The sequence below is a fragment of the Hirundo rustica genome, chromosome 4 (assembly GCF_015227805.2).
Source record: "Hirundo rustica isolate bHirRus1 chromosome 4, bHirRus1.pri.v3, whole genome shotgun sequence".
Taxonomy (NCBI): domain Eukaryota; kingdom Metazoa; phylum Chordata; class Aves; order Passeriformes; family Hirundinidae; genus Hirundo; species Hirundo rustica.
The window spans coordinates 607,368-623,559 of NC_053453.1; the positions used below are offsets into that span (position 1 = coordinate 607,368).

At 51.9% G+C, this 16,192-nt stretch overlaps 1 protein-coding gene across 2 annotated transcripts in view; it reads left to right on the forward strand.

The window, feature by feature from the left end:
- The first annotated feature begins 622 nt into the window (after positions 1-622).
- NRF1 (nuclear respiratory factor 1) overlaps positions 623-16,192 on the forward strand; it is a 60,365-nt gene continuing 44,795 nt past the window's right edge. Inside the window, exon 1 of one of the 2 annotated variants that reach the window (XM_040063406.2) lies at positions 623-711. The gene's annotated coding sequence lies outside the window, so the exon portion shown is untranslated. The remainder of the gene's footprint in view (positions 712-16,192) is intronic. The other variant, XM_058420459.1, reaches the window with a different exon arrangement.

Genomic DNA, 16,192 nt, shown 5'->3' on the forward strand with positions numbered 1-16,192 from the left:
TTTTCCCTCAATTTCCACTCCAAACTGTGGTTTTTTTTCCCCCCTCGGCCACTCCCCCGCGTCCCTCAGCGCCCCTGAGGCGAGAACGGCCGCGACCTCCCCAACATGGCGGCCACACCCCCCGCCTCCCCGCCCCGACCTCCCCAACATGGCCGCCCCCTCCGCCCTCGCCCTCCCCAAGATGGCGGCGGCGCGGCGCTATGACGCCATACGTCCCGCTCCCCCCCTCTCGCTGTCCCCGGCCTCCTCCGCCGCCGCCGCCGCCGCCGGTCCCCGCCTCCCGCGCTCGCCACCGCGGCGGCCGAGGGCGACTCGCGCCGCCGCCCCGCTCGCCCGCCGCCCGCCCTCCGCCCGCCGCGGCCCCGCGGCGCGGGCCCGCCGCAGCGCAGCCGCTCTGAGGTGAGCGTCCTACCGCGCAATCTCCTCCAGCCCCGGCGCAGCCGCACCAACGCGGGGCCCCCGCCGCCCGCACCCGCTCCCCCGGCGGCCGCCACCGCCCGGCCGAGCCGGGCCCGCGGGGCCGCCCCGAGGCCGCGGCAGCTCGGGGGGGACCGGGACGGGCGGCGGGGGAGAGCGGCCGGGGGGAGCTGGGGCCGGGGGGAGAGCGGGTGCGGGGCGGCCTCGGAGCTCCGGCCCGGCCCGGCCGGGCGGGGGAAGTTGGGCCGCGGCCGCAGACATTGGCGGGGCTTTTGCTTCGCCCTTTTTTTCCTGGTATTCTCCGAGCCCCTTCTTTCCTGCTTTTAGCCCTCACCACCCTTTTTAAAAAAAAAAAAAATTATTATCCCCATTATCCCTCCTTTTTTTTTTTTTTTTTTGTCCCCTTTCATCCACTCCTTTTTTTTTTTCCTTCACCCCTCCTTGTTTTGCCTTCACCCACGTTTTTTTTTTTGTTTTCACCTCAATTTTTTTATTCTTCACACTCCCTTTTTTTCCCTTCACCCCCATTTTTTAACTCTTCACAACCCTCTTTTTCCCCCTTCACCCCCTTATTTTTTCCCCCTTCACCCCCTTATTTTTTCCCCCTTCACCCCCTCATTTTTTCCCCCTTCACCCCCTCATTTTTTTCCCTTCACCTCCATTTTTTAACTCTTCACATCCTGTTTTTTTACTCTTCACACCCCTCTTTTTTTTCTCTTCACCCCCATTTTTTAACTCTTCACATCCAATTTTTTTATTCTTCACAACCCCCTTTTTCCCCCCTTCACCCCCTTATTTTTCCCCCTTCACCCCCTTGTTTTTTCCCCTTTACCTCCTTATTTTTTCCCCTTCACCTCCTTATTTCTCCCCTTCACCCCCTTATTTTTTTCCTTCACACCCTTATTTTTTCCCCCCTTCACCCCCTTATTTTTTTCCCTTCACCCCCTTATTTTTTTTCCCTTCACCCCCATTTTTTAACTCTTCACACCCCTCTTTTTTTCTCTTCACCCCCATTTTTTAACTCTTCACATCCCATTTTTTTACTCTTCACAACCCCCTTTTTCCCCCTTCACCCCCTTAGTTTTTCCCCTTCACCCCCTTATTTTTTCCCCCTTCACCCCCTTATTTTTTCCCCCTTCACCCCCTCATTTTTTCCCCCTTCACCCCCTCATTTTTTCCCCCTTCACCCCCTCATTTTTTTCCCTTCACCTCCATTTTTTAACTCTTCACACCCCTCTTTTTTTCTCTTCACACCCCTCTTTTTTTTCTCTTCACCCCCATTTTTTCACTCTTCGCATCCCATTTTTTTATTCTTCACAACCCCCTTTTTCCCCCCTTCACCCCCTTATTTTTCCCCCTTCACCCCCTTGTTTTTTCCCCTTCACCCCCTTGTTTTTTCCCCTTCACCTCCTTATTTTTTCCCCTTCACCTCTTTATTTCTCCCCTTCACCCCCTTATTTTTTTCCTTCACCCCCTTATTTTTTCTCCCTTCACCCCCTTATTTTTTCCCCCTTCACCCCCTTATTTTTTTCCCTTCACCCCCTTATTTTTTTTCCCTTCACCCCATTTTTTAACTCTTCACCCCCATTTTTTCACTCTTCACACCCCATTTTTTTATTCTTCACAACCCCCTTTTTCCCCCTTCACCCCCTCATTTTCTCCCCCTTCACCCCCTTATTTTTTTCCCTTCACCCCCCTGTTTTTTTTCCCCTTCATGTCCCCTTCCCGCCCCCCCATAATCAATTAGGTTGTAAAAGGCCTCAGAGATAAGAAAGTCCAACCTTGGTGAAATTTCTCTTCGTGCCCCCTTTTTTACCCCCCCTTCATCCTTAGAGGTTTTTTTTCCCCTTCCTATTTTTTTTCCCCCCATAATCACAGAACCACTTAGGTTGGAAAAGACCTCTGAGCTCTTTGATGAAATTCCCCTTCGTTCTCCCTTTTCCCCCCCATTTTTTTTCCCTGTCATCCTTCTTTTTTCCCCTTTTTCCCCTCCTTCCCTATATTTTTCTTTACGTTTTTTACATGTATAATTTTCCTCCCTCTGTACAGGAGGTTGGGAGCGAGTTGAAACGTGTTAATTGCTCACCTCCCCTCCGTTTAATATTCCCAAAAAAAGGGGTGTGACTGGCTATGTATTAAAATACTCCCCCCCCAAAAAAAAAGGGCTCTAAAACATCTGGCTCAGGACAGACCTGAGGTGCTCAGGACCTTTTTTAGTGTAAATAATAATTAAGGGACGGAAATAATTCACCTCAAGACTCTTCCTTCATTTGAGGTTACCAAGTCGGAGCTTTCTTGCCGCTACAGATGATTTTCGTCGCGTGGGGTGATGTTTTCTCTGCTCAAGTTCGGGAACTCTGCTTTATGTTTTTATTTTTGATATATTTTTTTTCCCTGCTTCGCCGTACTGTTATTTCCAGAATTTGGGATTTTTAATCCATTGGGCAGGGCTGGTTTGTTGTTGGTTTTGTTTCCAAGCCTTGCTGGTCTCTGGTTTTCGACCCTCTTCCCACATCCTGAGAGGATTCCCAGCGTCAGCTCATCCTCACTTCAGCCTCTCCTCTCCTTCCTCCACCTCCCAATTGCTCCTTTCCAAATCCTCTCGCAATCAACTTTAAATTCCCAAACACCGAGGGAATAGGTGGGAGAACTGGTCATATTTTTAACTGAAATTTTCCGTGCCGGTGGCAAAACTGGGAGCGATGATTCTTTTTTTTCCCCCTCCTGTCAAAGGTGAAAGAGGAAATGTTTGATGATGATGGTACCTGCGGAAAGCTGAGCATTTTACTGATTTTTCACGGTTTTAATCTTGCCTATCCACCCCTGGAAAAGTCCAAGCTTGGCTTGGATGGGGCTTGGGAGGTGTGATGGGGTGGGATTTACGGTCCCTCCCAACCCGAACCATTCCGTGACTCAGGAATCACAGCGCTCCTCCGTCGTTTCTCCGCGCGTTCGGTGTTTTGCAGAGCGTCTCCGTTGGTTTTCACGGGGTTTTGTTGCGTTCTGGTGGTTTTTCCATGAGCCTCACGTCGTTTCTGTCAGGTTTTATGAGCCTGGAGCCCACGGCCTCTTCCCCTGCGGGTTTTCTGCTGCTCCTGGGATGTTTTAGGATTTAGGAAACGAGTGATGCGACGGAGCTGGCTTGGCCAGGACAAAACAAAAACCCCATTCCAGAAGTTAACTTCAAGTTAAACCATCCTGGCAAACCCAGCTTGGTGTGGATCGGAGGTCTCACCTCCACCAGGAAAATGGTGGATATTTTCCAGAGTGGTCGATATTTTCCAGATCCCGTGGATGTGGCACCCAAGGCCTTGGTTGGAGCTCGATGCTCTCGCAGGGCTTTCCCAACTTTGCCAATTCCATGATTCCATGAGCAAAGGCCGCTTTGCTCCCAGGAGAGCTTGGCCTCATGGGGTTTTTCCTGCCAGTTTATTGTGTGGAATTCCCAGGACAGAAGCTCCTGTGCCAGTTTATTGTCTGGAATTCCCTGGACAGAAGCTCCTGTGCCAGTTTATTGTGTGGAATTCCCAGGACAGAAGCTCCTGTGCCAGTTTATTGTCTGGAATTCCCAGGACAGAATCTCCTGTGCCAGTTTATTGTCTGGAATTCCCTGGGCAGAATCTCCTGTGCCAGTTTATTGTCTGGAATTCCCAGGACAGAATCTCCTGTGCCAGTTTATTGTGTGGAATTCCCAGGACAGAAGCTCCTGTGCCAGTTCATTGTGTGGAATTCCCAGGACAGAGGCCCCTGTGCCAGTTCTGGAATTCCCAGGACAGAAGCTCCTGTGCCAGTTTATTGTCTGGAATTCCCAGGACAGAAGCTCCTGTGCCAGTTCTGGAATTCCCTGGACAGAAGCTCCTGTGCCAGTTTATTGTCTGGAATTCCCAGGACAGAAGCTCCTGTGCCAGTTTATTGTCTGGAATTCCCTGGACAGAATCTCCTGTGCCAGCTTATTGTCTGGAATTCCCTGGACAGAAGCTCCTGTGCCAGTTTATTGTGTGGAATTCCCAGGACAGAAGCTCCTGTGCCGGTTTATTGTGTGGAATTCCCAGGACAGAAGCTCCTGTGCCAGTTTATTGTGTGGAATTCCCAGGACAGAAGCTCCTGTGCCAGTTTATTGTCTGGAATTCCCTGGACAGAATCTCCTGTGCCAGTTTATTGTGTGGAATTCCCAGCCCAGAAGCTCCTGTGCCAGTTCTGGAATTCCCAGGACAGAAGCCCCTGTGCCAGTTCTGGAATTCCCGGGACAGAAGCCCCTGTGCCAGTTCTGGAATTCCCGGGACAGAAGCTCCTGTGCCAGTTTATTGTCTGGAATTCCCAGGACAGAAGCCCCTGTGCCAGTTCATTGTCTGGAATTCCCAGGACAGAAGCTCCTGTGCCAGTTCATTGTGTGGAATTCCCAGGACAGAAGCTCCTGTGCCAGTTCTGGAATTCCCAGGACAGAAGCTCCTGTGCCAGTTTATTGTCTGGAATTCCCAGGACAGAAGCTCCTGTGCCAGTTCTGGAATTCCCAGGACAGAAGCTCCTGTGCCAGTTCATTGTCTGGAATTCCCTGGACAGAAGCTCCTGTGCCAGTTCATTGTGTGGAATTCCCAGGACAGAAGCTCCTGTGCCAGTTTATTGTGTGGAATTCCCAGGACAGAATCTCCTGTGCCAGTTCATTGTGTGGAATTCCCAGGACAGAAGCTCACACCAGGTGCCTTGGTTTGAGGAATTCTTCACGTGTTGGGATTTCGTCACTTTTCCGTGTCTCAGGAGCCCGGATCTCCTTTTTTTCAGCCTTGAACCAGGCGATTTAACTTCTGGCCTGGAATATTTCGGCTTTGTAGGGGGAACCAAGGAGCACCAGGAGAGTGGAGGAGCCCAAACTGGGAGCACTGGGATGGCTCTGGGTGCCCATCTCCCTTTTAGGCTGGTCACCTCCAACTTCTGCCCAGTGCATGCACAAACCCTGGGAATATTTCCATTGCTTTTCCAAAGGAGGGAGATTTCTATGCAGTTTCTCTCTCTGGGAGGGTTTGGGGATTGGTATTTTTATTTTTTTATGCATTACCCTTCTCTGATCTGGGAAAGCGTCATCCAGGAAGGCAGCAGGGCACAGTGAGCTCTGCTGCGCTCCTAAATCCTTTTACCAAGGAAATTTAATCCGGCCTTTTCCACAGAAGAACGTTTCGTGCCCTCAAGTAGGAGTGGTGGGGCTGTGTTGATGATTTTCGGTGCAGGGAGTTCTGCGAAATTCAGCCTTGGACTTTTATCTTCCTCGGGCTGCTCCTGAAGTTGATCCGTGGGAAAGGAAAAAAAAAAAACCCAACAACTGCAGTTCGGATATTTTGTGTTACCCAGTGCCCGAGACGCTTAATAAAATTATTTTAAACCACTTTTTGGGGGGTTTTAAAATAACTCCTGCTGCACAGTGGGGGTTTTATTTGTGCCGTTGAGTGCCCCACTACCCTCTGGGGGAAGAACCTTTTCCCAAAATCCGGCCTAAACCCCCTGGCACGGCTCCAGCCATTCCCTTGGATGAATTGGGACCTGTCCTCGTGTGGGTTTAGAGGGAATCCGTCCTCTTAGGGTTTGGAATTCAGCTTTTTTGTCATTTTGATGCTTTCCCACATTCCCGCTGTCGGCTGCAGGTCCACGCCCCTGCCCTTGATCCAGTTATCGTTTATTTTGGTGATTGAATTTCTGTGTCTGCTCTCGTGGATCGCTCCTATCAGCTCGTTTTGTCCGAAATCCAAACCGGGTGAATTAAATAAATCCTGGCAAAACCCCCTCTGGTTTTTGCTGATGTTGCAAACTATAAAACTCAGAACATCATTGGTGTCTTTTTATCTCTTCAAACTTCCACCAGAAACTCTCACGGCTTCCCAGCCTAAAGGCTGCAGTGGAATGTGAGGGAAGTTTGAAGGTCCAGAGCTGTGCAAGGCTTTGTGCCAGGGCTGGAGGAAGCTCTCACCTGATCCAGGCTAAACCTGGACCATCCAGCACCTTCCAGCTTTGGGGAAATTGAGGTTTGTTCTGCAAACCACTGCAGCAATTTCGATATTTGTGTCTTCTCCAATTCCGGTCCTTCTACTTCTGATTTTTTTTTTCTTTTTTTTTTTTTTCCCCCCCAAAAACTGGTGGTGCTGATGCAGTTGCCAGGTGGACAGGGAGGGCTGGTTGGGGTTTGTCCACGTTGTGGGGAACCTCGGAGCCCGTTATCCTTCGGGAATATCGCAGCTACGAGCAGGAGCGTTTCACCAGGAGCGTGAGAGGCTTTGATTTGCAGCTCAGGGCATTTCCAATTTTTTTCGGGAAGGACTCCCAGGCCGCCCTGGGTTTGCCGTGGGGGAGTCGCTTGCCAGACCCCGAGAAGGAATCCCAGAAGAAGTCCGGGATGGAATCCTTCCCCCTGCCAGGTGGAGCCCGGGGAGCTGCCGGCCGCGTTTGGCGGAGCTCGCAGCTCGTCCCGATCCGCGCTGGCGTTCCGATGCCGGTGAAATCCCGTCTTGGTTTTTTTTTTCCCTCTTGGAAAAAAGGATGTAGCCGGACAAAAACCCCTTAGGAGGCTCAGGCTGGCAGGTGAATTCCATCTCAGGACTGGGAATTCCAACGTTTCCTTCCTGTTTTCCACCCTTTCTCGGGGACCGTGCTGCTTTTGCCGGGGAGCGGAGCCCGGGTTGGTGCTGGAGGATGGAAGCGGGTCTCTGCTGGGCTGAGAGCGTTATTTTCGTTGTTATTTCCGTTCGGCAGATGTGTGAATTATCTCACCCGTGAATATCTCACCCGTGAATATCTCACCCGTGAATTATCTCGTGTGCTGCCTGTGGTGCCTATAAATCATAAATGCTGACCTCGGAGGGAAACTCAACTTTCTCAGCCCTGCGAAATTCACCTGACCTCCAACGCAGAAGGGAAAAAAAACCCCATCAAAGTGTTATTTTCACTCGCAGGCCACGTTTGCTTGTAAATCAGCGTGAGGAAGCCGACCCAGAAGTAACCGAGTCCCTCCCACTGTTGATTACATAAGCATCTAATTAAAGGAATCAAACAGGGACGGCTTGGAAAACTTCCCCATAGTCTGGGTCAAAAATACTTGCAAAACCACAGCCCCTGAGTGGCCGTGTTTTATTTGTGCTGTGTAAATGAAGAGGTTTATTTTTGGTGCCGGCCATTGGAGGCTCCTGCTGCTTCTGCAGCCGCCTCCTTGGGCGCCGGGAAAATCCTTTAACTCCCGATTTCCCTTTGGAAGGGGAATGGGATTTAAATAGCGCTGCTCCCTTCCGTCCCCAGGAGGAGCTGGTGGGTTCAGAGCTCTCCTCGTGGTTGCTTTGGGTTGAAAGTTTGGGTTATTTTCAGGCTTATCAATTCTGCATCTTGAGCCTTCCCATGGATTTGGGGGCGAATCGGTGAGCTCGGTCCCTCGCTCCAGAAGGAAACGGTGAATTTCCCTGGGAATGGCTGGAATACTTCAGCCCTGATGGTCAGAGGCACGTGTGGATGGAGGTGGTGGAGGGACGTGGAAGACACGTGAAGAACAAAACCTAGCAGCGAATTAAAAAATCCATTTGCGGCGGATCGGAGCGCGGGGTCGGGCGCAGGAGCTGTGGGAGCTCGGAATTCCCGCGGGATTCGCGTGCCGTGCTCAAAGCGGGAGAAGCAGCGAGCTGGGATGGCTCGGGGCTGCAATTCCAGGGTGGATCGGTTCTGGATCAGTCTCAGAGTCCCCCCGTGCCCGTGTGGGAGGCGGGAGGGGACGCGGGGAGCGCCCGGCCTGTTCGACAGGCTCCGTCAGTGTGGAGAGGGAAGTGTGGGATCCTCCTTTAAACCCATGCTTTAGGCCTGAGAGACTCGCAGGCAAAACCTCCCCGGTGCGGTTGGGCTGGAAATGCGCTTTTTTTTTTTTTTTCCCTTCAGAAGACACAAATTTTGCTGGTGTGGAATGTGGATGGGAGTTTCTCACGTCCCTGCTGGGTTGTTTGCTCGGGGTTCCTTTTCCCTTCTCAGGGTCGTGGAGTCATCCCAGGATTGTGGAACGGTTTGGGTTGGGAGGACCTTAAAGCTCCGTGGTGCCATGGGCAGAGACACCTCCCACTGTCCCAGGCTGTCCTTGGACACTCCCAGGGATCCAGGGGCAGCCACAGCTGCTCTGGGAATTCCCAAAACTTTGGCTGTGGCCAAAGAGCCACGTGCCCTGAGATCCCCAGACACCAGAGAAAGGAAAGCTCAGGACGTGGCTCTCAAAGCCAAGCTGTTGGGGATTTAATCCACATAAACTGAAAAAAAACCCTGGAATTTAACGTGAATGCTGGTGGTGGTAAAGTCATGAAGGGATCACAGAGCCGTGGGATGGTTTTGGGTGGGAAGAGACCGTTCAAGGTCATCCAGTCCATGGCAGGGACACCTCCCACTGTCCCAGGCTGCTCCAGTCCTTCCTTGGACATTCCAGGGATCCAGGGGCAGCCACAGCTGCTCTGGCAATCCCAGCCCAGGCAGGAATTCCTTCCCAAGATCCCATCCAGCGCTGCCCTCTGGCACTGGGAGCCATTCCCTGTGTCCTGTCCCTCCAGGCCTTGTCCCCAGCCCCTCTGCAGCTCTCCTGGAGCCCCTTCAGGCCCTGGAATGTTCTGGAAGCTCTCCCTGGAGCCTTCTCCTCTCCAGGTGAGCACCCCCAGCTCTCCCAGCCTGGCTCCAGCCCTTGAAGCTCCTCTGGAATCACTCCAGCAGCTCCAGGTCCTTACGTTCATCAGTTCCCAGTGAATTTTCCGGGGAATTTTTCCTCCTCAAGTGCATATTTTGCAGGGCAGCCAAGCAAACACGTTCTTGAACCACTAGAACTTGAGAAAGGGTGGCCAGGCTGTCGTTTTGGGTGGAAGTTTGGTGACTAAACGTGCTGAGAACTGTGAAAGGGTGGCCAGGCTGTCGTTTTGGTTGGAAGTTTGGTGATTAACCGTGTCCAGAACTGTGAAAGGGTGGCCAGGCTGTATTTTGGGTGGAAGTTTGGTGATTAACCATGTCCAGAACTGTGAAAGGGTGGCCAGGCTGTCGTTTTGGGTGGAAGTTTGGTGATTAAAAGTGCTGAGAACTGTGAAAGGGTGGCCAGGCTGTCGTTTTGGTTGGAAGTTTGGTGATTAACCATGTCCAGAACTGTGAAAGGGTGGCCAGGCTGTCGTTTTGGTTGGAAGTTTGGTGATTAACCATGTCCAGAACTGTGAAAGGGTGGCCAGGCTGTCGTTTTGGGTGGAAGTTTGGTGACTAAACGTGCTGAGAACTGTGAAAGGGTGGCCAGGCTGTCGTTTTGGGTGGAAGTTTGGTGATTAAACGTGCTGAGAACTGTGAAAGGGTGGCCAGGCTGTCGTTTTGGGTGGAAGTTTGGTGATTAACCGTGTCCAGAACTGTGAAAGGGTGGCCAGGCTGTCGTTTTGGGTGGAAGTTTGGTGATTAACCGTGTCCAGAACTGTGAAAGGGTGGCCAGGCTGTCATTTTGGGTGGAAGTTTGGTGACTAAACGTGTCCAGAACTGTGAAAGGGTGGCCAGGCTGTCATTTTGGGTGGAAGTTTGGTGACTAAACGTGCTCAGAACTGTGAAAGGGTGGCCAGGCTGTCATTTTGGGTGGAAGTTTGGTGATTAACCGTGTCCAGAACTGTGAAAGGGTGGCCAGGCTGTCGTTTTGGGTGGAAGTTTGGTGATTAACCGTGTCCAGAACTGAGAAAGGGTGGCCAGGCTGTCGTTTTGGGTGGAAGTTTGGTGACTAAACGTGCTGAGAACTGTGAAAGGGTGGCCAGGCTGTCGTTTTGGGTGGAGGTTTGGTGATTGAACGTGCTCAGAACTGTGCTGTCTGTTCTTACCACGTGCTGATCTTGTTAATGCCACGTGAGCACCGAGTCCTTGAGGTGATCCATCGTAATTTTGGGCACCACAACAGAAAAAAGGAGCAAAGGTACTGGAGAGTGTCCAAAGGAGGGACACAGGGATGGGGAAAGGGCTGGAGGGGCCGCGGGAGGAGCAGCTGAGGGGATTTGGGTTTGTCCAGCCTGGAGCAGAGACTCACTGGGGGCTGCTCTGATCTCTGCTCTGTGTGACCACGACAGGAACGGCGTGAGACGGTGCCAGGGCAGGGGCAGCTCGGATGTCAGGTTGGATATCAGGACAAGGTTCTTTCCCAGAGGCGCTGGCACGCTGATTCCCCGGGAATGGTCGCAGCCTCGAGCTCCGGGAGCGTTTGGACAGCTCTCTCAGGGACGGAGTGGGATTTGCTGGGGGGTCTGTGCAAGGCCAGGAGCTGGATTGGTGATCCCATGGATCCTTTCCAACTGAGGATATTCCCAGACGTAGCCGGGGCTGGACAGAGTTTGTCCATGCTGGACACACGGTGATCCTTCACAGGATCCTCGTGGGGACGAGCTTTTCTGTCAGCACCCTCTTGCTCAAACCTTTGTGTGTTACCCCCTTCCCATTCTCTTTTCCTCTGGTAGTCCAGCATAACCGCTAATCCTCTCTCTCCATAAAAGAGGATTAAAACCGGGAACATTTGCACCTTACAGCAGCCAGGGCCGCGCTCCGTCTTTTCCCAGCAGGAATCCCGATGGCTGCGCCTCTGTGCCCAGCCAGGAATGCTTCAGCAAACAGCAGCCTGTGCTTATTGGGTCCCTTAAAATCCTTAAAAGACCCCTTTTGCCTGTTAATTAAGAAAAGCAGGATGGGCTAAAGATGAGCAACTCGCTCCACGCTGTTAAAAACGACTCCTGGGCTCCGCAGGTCTGGGGAAAATGGGTCAAAATCGGGATTTCTGCGTGGCTCTTGAAACAAAACGCAGGAGCGCGTGTAAGGCGACGGAGTGTTGCCTCAGAGAATGGCATTTGTCGTGTTCTGCTTCCTCAGCTCGTGGCAGATCCTGCAAAAAAACGTTTTAGGATAAAAGGTGGATACTGTTCAAGGGCGGGGGGTTCACCTTGAATTGCTTCCTGTGGAACCTGCAGAGCCTGGGGCAAGGCCGGGAATGCGAAATGAGAATTCCATCCCGTGGTTTAGGGTTCTGGGCTGCGGTTTCGCTGCCAGTTTTGGGTTACACACGGCTGGCACCGGCTGGGATGTGGTGATGCCCTTCCCCAGATGTGAAATGTGCCATTTGTTTTTCCTGGGGAGGGCTGATCCCACCGCGATATTATTTCTGGGTGCCAAAACTTGAGTCTTCCAGAGGAATCCAGGAGTCCACCTCATCCTTGCTTCCTGCTGCTGCTCGGTGCTAAATACACGAAATTTAGCTGCAGAAAGGACCAAATTGCAAATCACATTATCCCTGATGTGTCCTGTCACATTGCCCAATGGGCAGCAAAGTAGGAGGATTTATCCTAATAAATACCTGTGAAATCCCGTTTGTTTCTTTTCCAGCCACACGGTGAAGTTTTTCCTGCAGGGGGGATTGCTTTGCTTTTTTTTGATGTGAGATCGTGACAAAGAGAGCTCGTTAACAGAAGGAATTTTGGTTTTGTTTGCTAGAATCCACTTCACTTCGGGGCTTTTCACGCGAGCGTTGGGATTTTTTTTTCCCTTGTTTTTATTTTTTTCTTTTGTTCCCCGTGCTAATTAAAAAGATCGTTTTACTGATGTTATGCCACAGGAGGACGCTGTGGAACAAGAGCTGTTGTGCTTGAGTCGCCGCATCTGTGCCAACCCCGTAAATAAGATGTTCACTTGGATCTTGATAGGAGGGGGATAAATTAGAGAGCCTTATCTCGCTTGGTGCCCGCTATCAGTTGTGCTGCTGACAGGAGTCCGTGTCTCCCGTCCTGGAAAAGCCTTTCCCACCCAAAACCTCGCTTCCAGAGCTTCCAAAGGTGCTCCACCAGGAAAAATAATTTAAAAAAATACCAAAACCCCAACTGTTTTTTATCAGGTTGAGGTGTAGGCCTCAAAATTCTCCCCGTGAACAAGGGAACATTTTTATTTTTTTTTTTTTTTTTTTTCTTCCCCGTGGAAAATGGGGATTTTTGGTGTTTAAGTGTGCATTTTTCAATGAGTTGTGGTGATAAGTGAGATATGAATCAAGCTTAATCCTGGTGAGCGGTGTCGTTTGCTTATCAAACCCGCAGGGGTGATTCCCTCTGGGCTCGGTTTTATACGGGAGTGTTATCAAATTCACCCTGAATACAAATTAATGAGATTTACCCGGCGAGAGATGCCAGTGCGAGGTGGGAATCGTGGAAAGAGCTGCATCCCTGTGCTTGGGAGCCTGGAATCACCTGCTAGGGATGTTCTGGGATCACCTGAGCATCCTCCTTCTCCTGTCCTCGTGGAGAAAACACCAGGAGAAGGTCTGGGACCGGCTCGGACCGGCCGAGTGATGGGAGTGGGAGCTTTTCCCTGGGCTTTCCCAAAATTCCCCTGGGTTTTCCCAGAATTTCCCTTGGAATTGGCTGGCACAGAGCTCCTGGCAGCTCTGATTTCTCCTGGGAGTGGTTTCTCAGCCAGCCTTGTCAGGAAATGCTGTGAGGGAGCTCCTGGCTGGGAGCTGGATGAGTTCCAGGTACCAGGTTGGCCCAGACTGAGGAGAAACAGAGCCAGGACAACTCCAGGATTGGCCATTCCTGTTTTTTAAAGGTTGCCCCTCTAATCCTCCCCTCAGCTGGCAGCAGCTCCTGGAGCCCAGACCATCCCCAAACCACCAAAACCGGCTCCTTTCTGGCCGTTCTCATCCGAGGGAAGACACAGATCTCTCAGGACTAACGAGGTGTGGCAGACACCACCGGTGAAAATCGTGGAATGGATGGAAATCGTGGAATTGGCGGATGGAAAGCCATCCCTGGCTTTGTGTTTGTTCCCGGACGGGGTTGGCTCTCTGTGGTTGTGACCATCGGGACGCGGTGGGTGCGGGATCTGCGGGTGACGAACCGGGATGTGCCCGCTCTCCTGGAAAACCGCGTGGAGGGTCTTGTGCCAGAACGGCGAAAGCGGGACTGGACAATGTCAAAGGTACAATTCCACCCAGACAGGATTTGGTTTTATTAGTAAATGGCCAGTGATCGATTTCTTGCCGAGATGGGTTTTCACTCACGAATTATCCCAGGCCGCCTCTGCAGGGAAATTGGAGTTTTTGGCGACGCGCAGCCGGAAGTTGGGAAGGGCTTTTTAAAGGACGCGTTCCTGAGCCCTAAGTGCGGAGGAAGCGCTTTTTAATCTGATTGAATCCACCGAGTGTGACCCAGTTGACTGAAAAAGCTCCTTCACATCACGTCAGCCCAGATCATCAAAGGTGCTTTTGATCCCACCACGAGCTGCCAGCGGTGCCGGTGCTGCTGTGGCAGGGAGGAGGAGGAGGAAGAGGTGCAGCCACAAACAGATCTTAAAATAAATGGGAGAAGCTCATTTCAGTCCACGTGGGCTTAAATTCGGTGTAGAATTGGTGGGGTTTACGACCAGTTCCTGATGTTTTCTGGTTGGTTTGAGTGGTGCAGCTCTGCTGCTTCCTCCTGCAATCTGGTGTTCCTCAACAGCCCCTGGTCAGGGCTGACAGGACATCAGAGGAGCCCCTGACACACTCGTGAAGCAGCTGCGCTGTGTGACCAGCGGCACCTTATCCTCATATTTTTTAAAAGCGCTTAAAATGACTTTAAAACCACTTCTGGCTGTCATCCAGTCCTTCTGGAACAAGCCACAGCCACCAGGAAATGTCACCGCCGTGTCCTTAGGCTTTCCCTGCGCCTGAAACCGCTCTGGTTTCGGGAGGAAAACACTGATCAGCGTTCCTTTTCTGGAGTGGTGAATGCTCATCCCTAAAGCCAACCAGGAGCAGCGTTCCTTTCATCCCTGGGCCCGGATCCCTGCTCAGATCCATGCGTCACGGGGATGTTTTGCTGGGCCAGGTTGGTGACGCCTTCACCTGTCAGGCCTACAAAGCCTGGCAAAGGCAGGAATCCTTTGGGAATGATTTGAATATGGGAATGGCTTCCCAAGGTTTCAGTGTTTGTGGTGTTTGTTGCCTTTGGGTGGGAGGTTTTCTTCCAGGGGCATCATCCCTTGCCTTGGGGTCTTGTCTCCCGGTGGACTTGGAAGTCGCTGTGCTCTGTGGATCGTGTTCTGATCACGTTTTCCCATGGATTTTTAAAATTTTCAGTAGAAATACCCGACATTGCATTGCTCCAGTAAGAAAAGCAGCAGTGTCCCCTTTCAGGAAAAGCTCGGTGTCTTGGGAAATCTGTTAAGCTGCTCCGTAAGGATTTACTTGAAATATTTTTATTTTTTTTCCCCACCCGTTTCTCTCCGGCAATGGCAGAATGAGTTCCTTGGAAGGAGGTTAGGGCAGATGGTTTCTCCACCTGAAATTTTCAGTTTGTCTCAGTGTACCTCAGCACCTCAGTCCCGTCCTCGCTGGCACTGTTTGAGCTCCTGCTATTTTTGGATGGTTCTAATATTACAACCCAAGTTGTAAACAGGGTTGGGCAGCAGCAGTTTTTTAGGGAGGTTTGGGAGTCTGAAGCTGGTTTGGCTTTAGCTGTAGCCTCAGGAGGTTTGTGACAGTCTCACTACAACAATTCTGCCGTCCCTCTGGCTGGAATATTCCCCACTGCCAATCCCTCAGTGTCTGTTAAATGCCTTCAGGGATGGGGACTCCAGCACTTCCCTGTTCCACTGATGACCCTTTTGGAGAAGAAATGTTTCCTAAAATCCCATTTAAACCTCCCCAGCACAACTTGAACCCGTTTCCTCTTGTCCTGTGCCTTGGGAGAAGAGACCAACCCTCACCTGGCTGCAACCTCCTTTTTGTTTGGTCAGAATAACCCTCTTGACAAAATGCTTTCAGTTCCCCCGTCTCACCGACCCCTCCATGGCATTCCATGACCTGGTGTCAGTCAGGAGCTGTAATTCCATGTCCGTCTGTCCACGTCAGGATCTTTTTTTGTTTATTATCTTACTCCCTGCAGCTGCTCACCTCTCCCTGCTCTTTGCCCTGAGCGGGAACAGATTCCATTTGGGGAATCTGTTTTTTGAGGGTCCTGGTTCTAATTCTCCTGTTTGAAAACGCCTTTAGGGATGCGCCGTTTTCTTTTCCGCAAAACCTACAGCAGGCACGGGCTGAAAATACCCCTGCACCTCCCGTCCTGGGCCTTCTGCACGGATCTGTGTTCCCGGTGTGCGGCCCAGGGCCCTGCTGACTCTGTCAGCTGCTGCTTTGCTCAGTGCTTTACCGCTGGACGCCTTCAATAAATCACTTCTCTGTGATATTTGTGCTCGCGTTGTGACGGCTTTGCCTGTTGCTGAGCTCTGAGTCCAGGTCTGGGCCCTTCCTGGCCAGAAAGATCTGGAGGGGCTGGAGCGTGTCCAGAGAAAGGAATGGAGCTGGGAAGGGGCTGGAGAAGCAGGAAAAGCTGAGGGAGCTAGGAAAGGGGCTGAGCCTGGAGAAGAGGGGGATCAGGGGGGAGCTGGGGCTCTGCACAAGTCCCTGACAGGAGGGGACAGCCAAGGGGGGTCGGGCTCTGCTCCCAGGGAACAGGGACAGGAGCAGAGGGAACGGCCCCAGGGTGGGCCAGGGGAGCTCAGGGTGGACAGCAGCAGGAATTTCCCCATGGAAAGGGTGCTCAGGGCTTGGCAGGGGCTCCCCAAGGAGATGGTGGGCTCACTGTCCCTGGGGGTGTCCGAGGAAGGGCTGGATGAGGCACTCAGTGCTCTGGGCTGAGGAGGGAGCATAAGTTGGACTCAATGGTCTCAGAGGTCTTTTCCATCCTCGATGATCCTGGGATTCTGTACTGGCATCCTCATGTGTGTCCTGAGCTATTGAGGTCAGAGGAGACTTTGT